Source organism: Mastigoproctus giganteus, chromosome 3 (genome assembly GCF_048544385.1).
Source record: "Mastigoproctus giganteus isolate SK-2022 chromosome 3, ASM4854438v1, whole genome shotgun sequence".
Taxonomy (NCBI): domain Eukaryota; kingdom Metazoa; phylum Arthropoda; class Arachnida; order Uropygi; family Thelyphonidae; genus Mastigoproctus; species Mastigoproctus giganteus.
Window position 1 is genome coordinate 12,570,822 of NC_143577.1, and position 15,983 is coordinate 12,586,804.

General features: G+C 37.9%; 1 protein-coding gene across 1 annotated transcript in view; it reads right to left on the reverse strand.

Moving 5' to 3' along the window:
* The window catches only part of LOC150087722 (tumor protein p73-like), a 135,462-nt gene that overhangs the window by 61,521 nt on the left and 57,958 nt on the right, over nt 1-15,983 (reverse strand). The gene's annotated exons all lie outside the window — the stretch shown is intronic.

Consider the following 15,983-nt stretch of genomic DNA (forward strand, 5'->3'; position numbering starts at 1 on the left):
TACTTTGCATTTGTCAAGGTTAAACTTCAGTTGCCACTTCTTAGCCCATCTGCCCAAATTATCTAGATCCTGTTGCAGTAGCACACTGCCATTACTGTCATTAAAACCCTGCCAACCTTTGTATCATCTGCAAACTTCGACATTAAGCCCGATATACCTTCATCAATATCATTGATAAATATACAAAACAACAGTGGACCCAACACCGAATCCTGTTGGACTCCACTAATAACATTAGCCCACGAAGAGCAGCACCCATTGATTACCACCCTCTGTCTTCTCCCACTTAACCATCCTTTTATCCATTGTAGCAACTTACCCTTAATGCCATTCTGCTCCAATTTGTACAATAGTCTTCCATGCGCAACAGGGTCAAAAGCTTTCCTGAAATCCAAATATATGATATCAAAATTATTTTTTGCATCCAGTTCCTTTGTGACCACATCATAATATCCTATCAAATTTGTCAGACAAGACTTTCCCTTAAGAAACACATGCTGTGTCTGAATTATTGCTGTAGTCTTGTCTAGATGATCCTGCAATGCATCTTTAACCAGTGACTCCATTATTTTACCCGGAACAGAAGTTAAACTAACTTGTCTGTAATTACTCGTGTCACCCTTCGATCCCCCTTTGTGAATTGGGGATACATTTGCACATCTCCAGTCTGTGGGAACCTCCCCTGATTCCAAGGATGCTCTCATAATTATCTCTAAGGGTTTTCTTAGTTGCTTTGCCGCCTCCTTAAATATAACTGGATAGATCCCATCCACCCCAGGTGCTTTTCTTATGTTTAACTTCAACAATTTCTCCTTCACTTTGCTCTCAGTTATTACAAAATCATTAAGTATCCTGCTACAATTTGATAACCTTCTGCCATTTTCAAACCTTAATAATTCCTCATGTGTGAATATAAATTCAAAATACCAGGTCGTACTTATTCTAATAGAAGTTATGCAAGAATCACCTTCACCTCTGCCTGCGGCTACTGTTAAACTATTAGTCCTTGTACCCCCCCCCCCAAGTTAGCAGTTTTTCGACCCACCTAACACTGCCTCAATAGCATCAGCAAATATTCTTGCATCCTTTCTATTTAAGTGTATCCCATCCCTGCAGAAGCAGTCTCTCCTGTTAACATTAGCATTAGCATTAGCATTAGTAGAGGCATTTGATGCAAGAAAGCAAGCTTATGCAGCATCAGCCAAAAAAAAAAGAAAAAAGTAACATAAATAAATAAAAATAACCACTTCCACTTCATAAGGTAAGTCATAGAAGCTACTAGGGCTTTTCATACTAATGAAGAAATACTGTGAGGCTTAGACCAAAATAGATGTCAGATGAACTATTGAGCCACATGACAGAGAAGAAAAGTCCATGGATTACACATAAATTATCAGATGATACAGAAGACTATGGTATATATATAAATTAGTCTGTAATCAAGTCACAAAGGAGGTAAGATAAGTTAAGGCATATTATGAGAAGTCCCTGGCAAAGAAAAGTAGCAAAGACTTCTTTGCTTATATTAATAGAAGGAAGGGATTGAATCACATTGGGTCACTTGATGTCAATAGACTAACTGTTGATGACTCTGTTCAGGTGGCTGACAAATTGAATAGCTATTTCATATTAACATTCACATATGAGGAATTCTTTAAGGAAGGGGATTGCAGAAGTTTATCAAACTCTAAAAGAGGTAAATGACTTTGTCATAACTGAAAGCAAAATGGAAAAGAAATTGATGAAGCTGAACATAAAAAAGGCAACTGGAATGGATGGAATCTATCCAATTATATTAAGGGAGGCAGCAAAGAGGGTAAGCAAACCCTTAGCCATAATTACGAGAGCATCCTTGGATTCAGGGGCGGTCCTATGGACTGAAGATGTGAAAATGTATCCCCAATTCATAAAGCGGGATCAAAAAGCGACATGAACCTGTCAGCTTAACATCTGTTACAGGGAAAATAATGGAGTTACAGGTTAAAGAATTAATGCAGAGCCATCTGGACAGGAATCAAATCATACTGCAGTCACAGAATCCATTTGCTAACAGGTAGTTTAATAGTTTACTATGATGTAGTGACCAAAGAACTGGATTCAAAAAATAATTTTGATATCATATACTTGGATTTCAGGAAAGCTTTTGATATTGTTGCACAGAATAGAAAACGACTGCTGTTCAAATTGGAGCAATGTGCCATTAAGGCTAAGTTACAGATATGGATAAAGGGATGGTTAAGTGGAACAAGACAGAGAGTGGTTATCAATGGGCACTGCTCTTTATAGACTAATGTTATTAGTGGAGTCCCCCAGGGTTCAGTGCTGAGCCCATTGCTGTTTTCAATATTTATTAATGATATTGATGAATGTATATCAGGCTTAATGTCTAAGTTCGCAGATGATAGAAAGATTGGCAGGACAGAGCAGTTAAAGACAGTGATGATGGAATGGTACTGCAACAAGGTCTGGATAAATTAGGTTGATGGGTTGAGAAATAGCAGTTGAAGTTTAACATTGACAAATGCAAGCCATTGCATATGGGTAGCAGTAATCCCAGAGTAACTTATCAATTGTGTGGTACCATACTAAGGGGAGTGGAAAATGAAAAGACCTAGGGGTAATTGTGCAGTGCAGACATGCTGCCAGGATAGCTGATTGGGTTTTGTCAACGATATACAGAAACTTTGCTAGCGAGGATAAGGAAGTGATTATCCCCTTGTACTAGTCCATGGTTAGGCCACATCTTGAATACTATATACAGGTCTGGAGGCCTCACTTTAAGAAAGACATACATCTGCTGGAATGGGTGCAGAGAAGGGCAACCAGATTGGTGAAGGGAACAAAAGGGCACTCTTACCTACTCATAGAAAGGATTCAGTTGTGAAACAGGAGCATCTGGATTCTAGGCACCTGCGAGGAGATCAGATTGAGGTGTTTAAGGCCTTGAATGGATTGAGTAAGCTAAATGTGCATGGCATTCTTCCTCTTGCTGAGACTACCAACATGAGAGGGCATAAATTAAAGTTGAGGAAGGATGGTTGCAGAATAGATGTGTGGAAGTTTGCCTTCAGGTAACAAGTAGCTGATTATCGGAATGGGCTTGCATCTGTTGTTGTTGAAGTGGATGGTTTGAATAAATTTAAGGAAGAACTAGCAAATTCTTGGAGGATATGGATGGGTGAAGAGTGTGGTTTTTTTTACTGATACTGTATAAGCTTGCTCTCTTGCATCATTTGCCACTACTACTAATAATACCAATAATAAAAAATAATTTGCCACCTGCTTATGCTGCAAGATGAATTTTTGTCTGATCCATCATAATCCCTATGTCTTTTTCATCCTGAACCTTTCCTTAACTCCCCTCCTCAAGTTTATAAGTTACTCCTAACTCTCTTATCTCCAGGAATTATATTTAGCAGCAAATAAAAGTCTATACGTAACCACTAAGTTATTTTGAAGCAACATGGCTTGGTTCGTTACTCTACAGCAATCTGGCAGTTCTCCAGTGTTTTTCTCTGTTTCAAATGTGCTTTCCAGTGAAAAGATCCTTGCAGAGTAACTATTCATCTGGGTTGTCTATGGTTCTATCATATGTGTAGCTAAGGCCCAAATACAATGCATCAACATCATGAATATGACCCTTATAATTATCCAATTAAGATTCCACCTCCCCTTACCTGGCAAGGTAAGGGGAGGTGGAAAGTATATATATACTTTATATATATATATATTAAATATAAAAAAAAATCAATTATAGTTAAACTCAATCAAAGCAACACCAGAAATAATGACAATTCCGCTATAAAAATAAAATCACAATTTAAGTCAGTTAAGAAAAATCTCCATGTAAATTGTGGCATTTAGCTCTGTTTCAAAACTGCATACCTCAGCTATAACATCAAAATTTCCAATGAACTGACCAGCCATATTTTCCATATAAGTCAATTCTGTTTTTTTACAGTCATCCTTTGCATCTTGCAGAGTCATGTATTACATTCAAATCTGCATTAAAAGCTATCTACTTTTAATTCTTAATTCAAGAATTAACATTTACATTGTGACATTTTATTACACTACACAGCAAAGTGTGAAAGAAGCAATAAGCTTCTTTCATACATATGCATCTCCTTTATGCAGGTCACAAAAACAAAACCTGAAAGCATAGGTATTGGTTTCTGTAAATAATGCTTCATTATGGAAGCATATTTGCTACAAGAAATTCACAATCTCAAGAGAAACCTTTTGGTTTTGAAATCCCGACAGTTAGCATCATTCAGTCGCAAAGATCAAGGTGTGAATTTTACACTGCACAGTGCAGTACTTTTAAAATACACAGCAAGCAAAAAGTTAAGGGTTGAGGATAAAATGAAAGTTATTAAAAAAATAAAAAACAGGAAGAAGAAATATGTTGTTGCTCATGAATTAAATTATAAAACTCAACAGTGTATACAATATGGAATTCAAAACAAAAAAAATTTCAACTCATGAAAAGAAATATAGTAAAATGAAATCATACATAAACCCAAGCATTTTGATGTCAACAAAGTTCTTTTAAAGTGATTGAAACAACAAATGGGTGAAAATATCCTAGTAAGTTGTCTGCTTTTTAATTTGGAACTGATAACTTTGTGTGTTCCGCTGGCTGTTTGTAAAAGTTACAGGTGAAGCAAAAGACATGAACAATACAACTGTTCTGAAGTGATTAAATTTGGTGGCCCAAAGTGCACAAAGAATATACAAATAAAGACATTTTTAATGCAAATTAGACAGGAACCCCCCTTTTTAATTAAATCCTGGCAGAAACATTAAAATCCAAGAGTGAAAAAGTGCTTAGGAAGTGAACTGTCAATGGATCACAGTAATTGTTGTGCTAATCTGAATGGCACATAAAATGGATATTATTATTATTATTATTAGCTATATGGTGCAAAGAAGCCTGAGGCTTTTGCTGCACCAGCCAAAAAAAAAAAAAAAAATCCTGAGTTACCCAAAGAGAGAGAGAGAAGGGAATCACCAAGAAAGAAAAGGATGATGATATCCAGCTCAGGGCCCTGGGTGTGCCAAGCCCATACTCACAAGATGTGAGCCCCTGGGGTTATGTTTATGACAGAAAAACAAAAAGCACGATGTTTCGAAAGGATTTAAAAGCATGATGTTGTTTCAAAAGCATTTAAAAGTTTGATACTGTGCAATATAGCTTGAACAACAGTCTTGTTTGAACCTGAGCTGCTTCACTGGAATCATGTCTTCATAACTCATGATCTGGAAATGTTCCATAAGCAAGATGTAAATTACTTTTAATTGTAATTTTTTTCAGAATCAAGTTTTTTTATAAGGTTCCTTTCTTTCGCAATAAAAGGAAACAAACTAGCTTACCCTAGAACTTTTGAATAAATGAGACAATTCTTTAACCAATAAGTATTTGTGTAAGGAAAATTCTTTATTTTTTAACCATTGAAAATAAATTTATGTTTTTCAGAATTCAAAACTGTTTTTCCTCTGCATAAAGAACATCATTACTAAATTAGCAAGAAAACAGCATAACTTCTTGATATCATTGGTTCAACTGTTGATGATCCTGCTCAGATAGCAAACAAACTGAATGAGTATTTTGCATCTACATTCACACATGAGGAGTTATTAATGTTTGAAAATGGCAGAAGGTTATCAAATTGTAGCAGGGTGCTTAATGATTTTGTAATAACTGAGAGCAAAGTGGAGGAGAAATTGTTGAAGTTAAACATAAGAAAGGCACCTGGGGTGGATGGGATCTATCCAGTTATATTAAAGGAGGTGGCAAAGCAACTAAGCAAACCCTTAGCCATAATTATGAGAGCATCCTTGGACTCAGGGGGAGGTCCTCATGGACTGAAGATATGCAAATGTATCACCAATTCACAAAGGCGGATTGAAGGGCGACATGAATAATTACAGACCAGTTAGTTTAACTTCTGTTCCAGGTAAAATAATGGAGTCACTGGTTAAAAATGCAATGCAGTATCACCTAGACAAGACTGCAGCAATAATTCAGACACAGCATGGGTTTGTTAAGGGAAAGTCTTGTCTGACAAATTTATTAGGATATTATGATGTGGTTACAAAGGAACTGGATGCAAAAAATAATTTTGATATCACATATTTGGATTTCAGGAAAGCTTTTGATACTGTTGCACATGGAAGACTATTGTACAAATTGGAGCAGAATGGTATTAAGAGTAAGATGATACAATGGATAAAAGGATGGTTGAGTGGGAGAAGACAGAGGGTGGTAATCATTGGGTGCTGCTCTTCATGGACTAATGTTATTAGTGGAGTCCCACAGGGTTCGGTGTTGGGTCCACTGTTGTTTTGTATGTTATGCGTACTGGTCTGGAGGCCTCATTTATCAATGATATTGATGAAGGTATATCAGGCTTAGTGTCAAAGTTTGCAGATCATACAAAGGTTGTAAATGACAGGAATGGCAGTGTGCTACTGCAACAGGATCTAGATAATTTGGGCAGATGGGCTAAGAAGTGGCAACTGAAGTTTAACCTTGACAAATGCAAAGTACTGCATATGGGTAGAAGTAACCCCAGAGAAACGTACCAACTGTGTGGTACTACACTTAATGTGGTGGAAAATGAAAAAGACCTGGGAGTAATTGTGCAGTCAGATATGAAGTTTTCTGAGCAATGCAGACAGGCTGCCAGGGTAGGCCATGAGGTTTTGTCAATGATATATAGGAATTTTGCTAGCAGGGAAAAGGAGGTGATTGTCCCTCTGTATAAGGCAATGGTCAGGCTACGCCTTGAGTACTGCGTACTGGTCTGGAGGCCTCATTTTAGGAAGAATGAAGATTTGCTTGAGCGTGTACAGAGAAGGACAAGATTGGTGAGGGGAATGAAGGGATCCTCTTACCAAGAGAGGCTTAAGTTCTGCAAATTGCAGTGGCTGGAGATTAGACACCTGCGCAGTGATCTGATTGAAGTGTATAAGGCCTTGAATGGGTTGAGCATGCTGAATTCTGATGGGATCCTTCCACTTGTTCAGATTACGAACCTAAGGGGACATAAATTCAAATTAAGAAAAGACAGATATAGAATAGATGTGCAGAAATTTTCCTTTAGCCAGCGGGTGGTTAATTGCTGGAACAAACTTCCGTCTGTCTTGGAAGTTGATAGGTTAAATAAACTTAAGGAGGAATTGGACAGGCATTTGGAGGGAATGGAGTGTGTTTTTTTTGTTTTTTTTGGCTGATGCTACATATGCTCATATACTTGCTTTCTTGCATTACATGCCACTACTACTAAGTCATCTCACCTCTTTTCAATATTTGCAACTGTCCTCAAAACTAAAGAAAAGCAATTTGCCAATGACTGTATGACTTTTATTACTTATGAAATTAAAACACATGTAATGAACAACAAGAAAATAATAATTTTCACTTAACAAGTCTTGCACAAACACAAAATCGATATCTTTCTTTCATTGTTATCATCTTTAAAAGATGTATTAACAATTATTACAGTATTCCCTTTTGACTCTCTTTGTTCTTCTTATATTAAAAAAAACTTTGGTTACCAGTTGACTGCACTTTTTAACATAAGGTTGAGCAATGACACAACTAACGAAAACCATGTGTTATGCACGTCAAGTGCCTAGGCTTACACTTCACATAAAGGTAGCCATTTTATTTTTCTTTAAGTAAAGAATTGTTTTCTTTAGTTAAATAACATATCAGGAAATTCCTTTAACAGATAAACAACTCCTGGTTACAAAATAAATAAAATTCATTCCACTTATGTTTTTGTTTATCTTAACTTATGACAATGTGCACTATCAATAATGACATTAAACTCATAATATGAATGTATACTATTTTTTTCCAATTTCAGCAACATTGAAACCACTGCTTCAACCTTGCAGTGGCCTATCTGATTTATTCTCTTCTTTCTTATACTCATATATGAGAACTCCTTGTCTCCACTCTCACCTTTTGCTACCAACTTCTAACACTCAACTTTCACCTGTCTTATCCTGTGAGGGTTTTATTAGATATGCTTATAATTATCACACAAAGTAGTATCCTGTGATAGTCTACAACTATCTTGCTATTTTATTATTTATTATTATTTTTTTAATCTTTTCCTCAATTAAACCTATCAGCTCTCTGTCTTGTCATCCACTGTGAAAACTTTCTATTATGGTATTTCCCCACTGGAACAGCATACATCGATGAGCCAAAACATTATGACCACCTACCTAATATGATGTTTGTCCTCCATGTGCAGCCAAAACAACTCGTACCTGGCGAGGCATGGACACTACAAGATTTCTAAATGTGTCTTGTGGTATCTGGTAACAACACAGAAACAACACGATGAACCAGCAGATCCTCAATGCAAACCACAGATGCTCGATGGGATTGATGTCTGGGGAATTTGGAGGCCAGGGCAATACCTGGAAGTCTGCCTCATGTTCTGCGAGCCAGTCTCGAACAATCCGGGTGGTGTGGCATGGCACATTATCCTGCTGAAAGATGGCACCACCAGAGGGGGAAGACTGTTGCCACGAAAAGGTGTACCTGGTTAGCAATGATGTTTAGGTAGGTGGTAGATGTCAGAGTGCCCAGCACATGGATGACTGGACCCAGGGTATCCCAGCAGAACATCGCCCAAAGCATGACACCACCACCACCAGCTTGTTTTCGTCCCACGGTGCATTCAGGCGCCATCACTTAACAACGCACATGTACCTGGCCGTCCACATGGTGCAACAGGAAACATGATTCATCCGACCAGACAACCTTCTTCCAATCACTCAAGGTCCAGTTTCGATGCTCGCATGCCCCTTGTAGGCACTGTCGGCGTTGAACCGTGGTTAACATGGGTACTCAGAGTGGCCTGCAGCTACACAGTCCCCTTTTCAGCAGGGTTCAATGTACTATGTGCTGTGACACATTACTCCTGTCACCAGCATTCCAATTAACGGTGAGTTGCATCACAGTCACCCTTCTGTTGCCATGTACCATCCAGGAGAGTCTTTGCTCACCTCGAGCATTGATGAGCGATGGTCGTCCAATACCGCGCTGGCGGTTCATGGGTTTCCCCTCCTCGAACCACTTTCGGTAGGTACTAACCGCGGCTGACCATGCCGTTTCAGATAGGCTCTGACCCAGTCGTCCAGTCATTACAATTTGGCCTTTGTCAGTCTGCTGCCTTTCCCATCTGAAGAACAAGAGTAACACTGATTAACAGAGCTCAGTATCAGGTGTTTTTTATACTATGTCTCGACCCGTGCACATGCCATAGATCACCTGCAGTTGCTTCGATTTGCATAATGACTTGCTGGTCATAATGTTTTGGCTCATCGTGTATATTTGTAACTACATTAATAAATTTAGCCCAAAAAATACATCAATCTGCTTTAATGGTCACCCATCTTGAAATTAAGTCCTCACCTTTTCCTTAGACCACCAAAATTTCTTTGGACTACTAATTTTATGATATTATGGTGACCACTTACTATCACTTCCTGCACTGTCTGTCCTTAATATCTTTCATCCTTGGCAAAAATCAGCCTTGGAAAGGACATTGGATACTTTTATCCTCTCTGATGAGCTGGAATAAACAAATCATCCAGATAGTTCAAAAACTGCTCCTGCTTAGTGTATTGCTATTTCTGATTTTCATTCTATAAGGGATGAGCTAGAATCACCCATAATGATTTGAGATTTTTATTATGCTCACAGAGTGGATCGTGATTAAGTTTTATCATGTCACTGAATAGAGCATGATCTCCTCCCTATCTTTGCTGCATACATACTATATTCACCATAAAGAAATACCTTGTTCCCTATCTCAGGATGGCATTATGTTTCAATTACCTACAATATCAAAATTGACTTGACCAAAGTCTCAAATTTATTAATTTTGTTAATAACACTTGTAATATTATTATGTAGGAGAGTTAAGTTTTGTATTTTATTACTTTTTACTACTCTGATAAATTATTTATAACTACTAAAGATTTTCCATGTAGTCTATAGTTGCTGATGGGTTCCAAGTCTATTTTGTTGTCTCTTTAAATATTCATATCAACCATACAGTGCAAAGAAGCAACAGCCACTGCACTAGCCAAAAATAAATAAAGTAATAATACAATTACTAAATAAAAATAAAATAAAAAAACTTATGTGTTTCCCTCTTCATATAGGTAATTATCCAGCTGAATTTTTCCAAGCTGACCTCAACTTCCCATAGAGCTAATCTATTTCAGTAAATATAATTTTCTTAAAAAAAAAAAAAAAAAAAAAAACTACTGCAACCTGGTCTAATTCTCTTTCCTCATAATTTGAATTTACGGTCCCCTAGTTCTGAAATCAGTTATAACACGGAAATTTTGCCTTCATTCAATTTACTATTCTCTCTCAGAGGCTTGTAGACCTCAATCAGGTTCTTTATAAGGTGCCTGGTTGCCAAGTTCTGTAACGAAGTTCTGCAGTTCCCATTTTTGAAGTCTTTCTAGTACCCTATTGCAGATCTCTCCAAGAAGGTGGCACGCTATGGCCATAGATGCTGATGTGCCTAAAAAATTCCCAAACAAACAAACATCAGAAAAGCTCAATACACTTTCTATTATTCTTTTCAGCTGCAGTCTCCGCACTTGGACACAGTATTCCAAGTGAAGACTTACAATTGTCATACAGTGGAATTATCGCCTCCTATCTCTATAAACAAATCCCAAATACCTTTCTTCCTCCAGTTTTTAATTCAACCTCACAAAGTTCATAAGTTATTTTGGTGATGCTATTCCCCAAGTGCAAAACCCAAGTGCAAACCTTTTTGCAAAAAGGTTTTGCAAAACCTTTTTGCAAAAAGGTTTTGCAAAACCAAGTGCAAAACCCCAAGTGCATTTTTTTGTAATAAAACAAAGCTGCCACTTTTCTGACCATCCTTGAAACCTATCCAAATCATACTAAAGGAGCACTTCTTGCTGATGATCATTAACAACTCTTACAAACTTCACAACATCTGAAAACTTTGCCATCATGCTATCTCTCTATCCCTTTGTCGAAGCCATTTATGAAAATCAAAAACAACAATGATCCCAAAGTGATTCTTGGGTGACCCCACTTCTAACATTAGACCTGTCTAAAGAGTAATCATTACTCACAACCCTCTGTCTTCTGCCCCACCCATCCTGCAATCCATCATAGAATCTTACCCATAATCCTAATATGCTCAAGTTAATACTTTGGCCCCTCCGTAGCCAGGTGGGCAGGAGCAGCAGCGCGTAGCACATGCTTCTTGATTAGACCGGGATTCGAGCCCATGACCATCAAATATGGAGGATGCAGAAAGGTCAGGGAATGACCACCGCATATCCCCAGAGCAATATGGCCTTAGTTGCTAATGCTCCTAAAAACCAAATAACAAACAAACAAGTTAATACAGTAATTCTTATGATGGACCAAGTCAGCGTTTTACCAAAATCCAAATGAACAATGTCAAAATTATTTCTACATCCAGCTTGTGAGTAACTATGTCGAAACAGCTGACCAGGTTAGCTAAATATGATTTTCCTTTAACAAAACTGACTGTTGTGTACTTCAGAATTCCATTTCTATCTAAATGTCTCTACATATATTGCACTCCTTATCACTGCCTCCATGATTTTCCCTACCAGTGAAGTCAGACTGGCCACTACCACTTCACCCTTAGGACCATCTTTATGTATTGGTGTTATACTGGCACTTTTCCTATCCAAGGGAACCTCTCCCAAGTCTAATGATGCCCTTGGATTGGAGAAGTGCCAGGGTATCACCAGTACACAAAGATGGTTTTAAGAGTGAAGCGCATAAGCAGCCTTATTTGTCTTTAGGCTCAAATATTTTGCTAAGAAACAATCATCTGTAATTTCAGTATCACTATTTGCATACTTCTTAGCCTCTTCTCACTTCCTCTGTGGAGAGGCTGTCTCTCTTTCTGTGCACATAGTAATTCATGGTTACACAAAAGTATTCTCAATGACAAAACAAATGTAATCCTGGCCCATGTCCCAAACATATATCCTAACTCCTTCAAACCACTTCCCAATTAGCAGTTTCCTGCATACTTTAAAATTTCCACTGTTTGCAAAGGTCCTTACACTTCTTTTGACACTTATCCTTAGAATTTAAATGAATTCCATCTTTACTTAACAATATTAAATTAATTTTACATTATGTATACATTATACCATAGGACCTCAGTTATTTGAGCTTTTATTAATCAAGGTTTCTCTTAATTAAGCCAGCCAGTCAAAAAATAAAATAAAATAACAATTAAGAATGCTAAGAGATAATAGAAGGCAAAACTGATCCAGCAGTGAAAAATTTCATATCAGGCAACAGTACCAATCTGGGTTTGGTAGTTGTTGGCGCATCGGCTTCTGTGGTCATAGTGCACCTCCCAAAGTTTTTGCAGTACTTTGATCCAAGCCCGAGGCGGGAATCGAACCCGTGACCTTTGGGTTGCCAGGCAGGCATTTTACCCACCTGGCTAGCCCGGTCGGCTGCCAATCTGGGAACTGTTTACTGTAATGTGTGGGGACCAATGAGTTGTTACTCTATTCAGAACTTGAATTGATAAATATTAACAACCAGAACCATTTCTGATAATAAAACAAGATTAATATTTTATGTCAAGAGGTGATCCAATACATCATCATCATCATCAGCCATTTTCAATCCACTGCAGGATGAAGGCCTCTCCAGCAACTTTCCAGTTCCTTCTGTTTTGAGCACTGGCCATCCATTTACTACTCAAAAACTCATGAATTTCATCTATCCATCTCCGCCTTTGTCTTCCAGGTTTTCTTCTAGCTCCTCTTGGGTACCATTCTGTTATTTTCTTAGTCCATCTGTCATCATGTCTTCGAGCTATGTGTCCTGCCCAAGACCATTTTAGTTCTTTAGTTTTGATAAGAATGTCCTTTACTTGAGTTTGCTGCCTAATCCATGTGTTTCTCTTCTTATCTAACAGTCTGATTCCCAATATAATTCGTTCCATTCTTCGCTGTGTAGTTCTTAGCTTCTCTTCCATTCTTTTGGTGAGTGCCCAAGTTTCACTTCCATAAGTCGTGGTGGGGAGTATACATTGATTCATTATTTTACGTTTCAGACAAACTGGGATATTGCTCTTCAGTATGTGACTATATTTCCTGAATGCTATCCATCCAAAATTTATTCTTCTCTTGACTTCCAGCCAATTATCATTATTACAGCTAATAACTTGTCCCAGATAAGTATATGACTCCACCTTTTCAATTACTGCTCCTTCAATCATTATTTCCCTTTCCATGGCATACTTGTTCATCATTACTTTTGTTTTAGCCAATTTCTGATTCATCTTTAGTCCAAAATCCTTACTAACACCGCATAACTGATTAAGATTTTCCTCTAATTCTTTGGGATCGTGGCTTATGACCACAATGTCATCTGCAAATCGTAAATGGTTTAGGTACTCTCCGTTCACGTTGACTCCTTTCTGCGACCAGTCTAATCTTCTGAAAGCTTCCTCAAGGGCAGCAGTAAACAGCTTCGGAGATATTGTGTCTCCTTGTCGAACTCCTTTCTCGATTTTAAATTTGCTACTGTCTTTGTCTAGTCTAATAAAGGATGTAGCACTCTCATATATTTTCTTCAAAATCATAATACATGGAGTATCTATGCCTTGTCTTTCCAGTGCCCAAAACATTGCCTTATGCTGTATGGAGTCAAATGCCTTTTCATAATCCACAAATGCCAGGCATAATGGTGTTTTATATTCATTTGCTTTCTCCATTAGCTGTGATATTACGTGAAGGTGATTCTCATCAAGTATTCTTTCTAATCTGTTAGTAATGACCCTTGTGAACAACTTGTAGATATGGGATAACAAGCAAATTGGTCTATAATTTCCAATTTCTGATTTATCTCCTTTCTTATGCAGCAAAACTATGATTGCATTATTCCACTGCTTAGGCGTCACACCTTTTCTAATGCACTTTGTGAAGAGCCTTGCCAGTTTTTGTGTTATGTCTCTTCCTCCCAATTTTAACAACTCTACAGTTACTTCATCTTCCCCCGGGGCTTTCCGATTCTTCATTTTCTTCAATGCATGTTCTACCTCATCAGGAAGAATATTGGGTATGTCGTATGTGTTGCTACTTTGCAATCCATCTTCCCCACTGCTGGTATCATTCCCTCGCTCCTTGTATAATTCTCTATAGTAGTCTTCTGCTATTTGAATTATGCCTTCTCTGCTGTTTATAAGTACACCATCACTATTCCTCAGTTTCAGTATCATTTGTCTTTCTGTATTACTGCTCATGGCTGCTGATTTAAATCCTTTGTTTTCCCTTAATGCTTGTTCTACTTTTCTTGTGTTAAATCTTCTTATGTCCTCTCTGAGTCTCTTTCTAATGGCTTTGCATAACTCAGTATACTCAATTTTCTCCCTGTCAGTCTTTTTCTTGCTCTTCATTTGTCGTCTTTGGTTCATCATGACAAGTGTTTCTTGACTAATTTTTTCTTCTTCGGATTTCTGTTTCCCTATAGGTTTCTTGGGCTTTATCACTTTCAGAAAGTTGTAATATTCCTCGTCGATATCTTGGTCCTGAGCAGTCTGCAGAAGCTCAAACTTGTTCTTAAGTTCCAGTACATACTGCTTTTTCTCCTCTTCTGTTATCTCAAAGACCTTTGTATTATTTACTCGAGTCAGTTTTTTCCTTTCCTTTCCTACATCTATATCAAGTGTACATCTTACCATTCTGTGATCACTTCCAACATTTACCTAATTCAGGACGGTAACATCATTCACAATATATCTTCTGTTAGTGAGGATGAAGTCGATTTCATTAGTTGTTAATCCATTTGGACTCTTCCATGTCCACTTTCTGTTCACCCTTTTCTTGAAAAAAGTGTTCATTACTGACATTCCTTGAGATTCTGCAAATTCCACAAGTCTTTCACCTCTTTTATTTCTTTCACCAATTCCAAAATTTCCTATAGTTCCTCTTTCTGGCTGTTTTACCTTTTTCCAACCTTAGCATTGAAGTCCCCCATAATAATAGTGTAGTGGGTTTTCTGCTCATCTAGAAGACTCTCAATTTCAGTGTACATTTCTTCAACCTCTTCATCATCATGGCTCGATGTTGGTGCATAAATCATTATAATCTTTAGCTTGTACCTCTTCGAAATCTTGAGTATTAGTCTTGACACCCTTGGTGATGTACTTTTGAATTCCAAAATGTTGTTTTTAAAATCTTTATGGACCAGAAACCCAACTCCACCTTCACTCCTTTCACTGTTTCCATTGGTGTACAGCCGATTTCCACTTGATAAACTTATAAGTGATTCATTTCTTCTTCTTGTTTCAGCCAAACCGATGATATTCCAATTCACATTTTCTAATTCCTTTTCCAGCTTTAATATCCTGTCTTCACCGATGAGTGATCGTATGTTATAACAGGCCAAGTTCAATTTCCGTGCATGGCAGCCTGGTCGTACCCAGAGATTCTTAGCACCCTCTGCTTCCACTCTGATCCTCTCGCTGCCGTAAGAGGGAGAGTGAAAGCTGCTGGGGACTGAGGGCCATTTGTATTGTTGTGTTCTCATTGCTGGAGGGTTTGGTCTTTTCCTCTTCACGCTGACCAGGCGTCTTGAAGAGAACCACTCTACACGTTCGTTGCCACCTAAGTGACGTAACAGGGCTTACCCTCGAGAAGGTGTGCACGAGTGGATTTTAGGGAGGCAGGCCAACCGGACTTCTCCTAAATCTTCTGTAATAGAGAGATATTGGATCCATCAGTGTTTTAGGCTGAGTGTCTGATAACACACAGGATACCTGTTCCCCTCTAAGCCCCTTTTTAAGAACTTTTTATAGGTGGGCCTATAAGGTTATAATAAATTGAGAAGAGTACTACTGAGTCAAGAGTTTTGTACCTTCTAGTATGTTTCAGTAAAAACTAAAATTTTG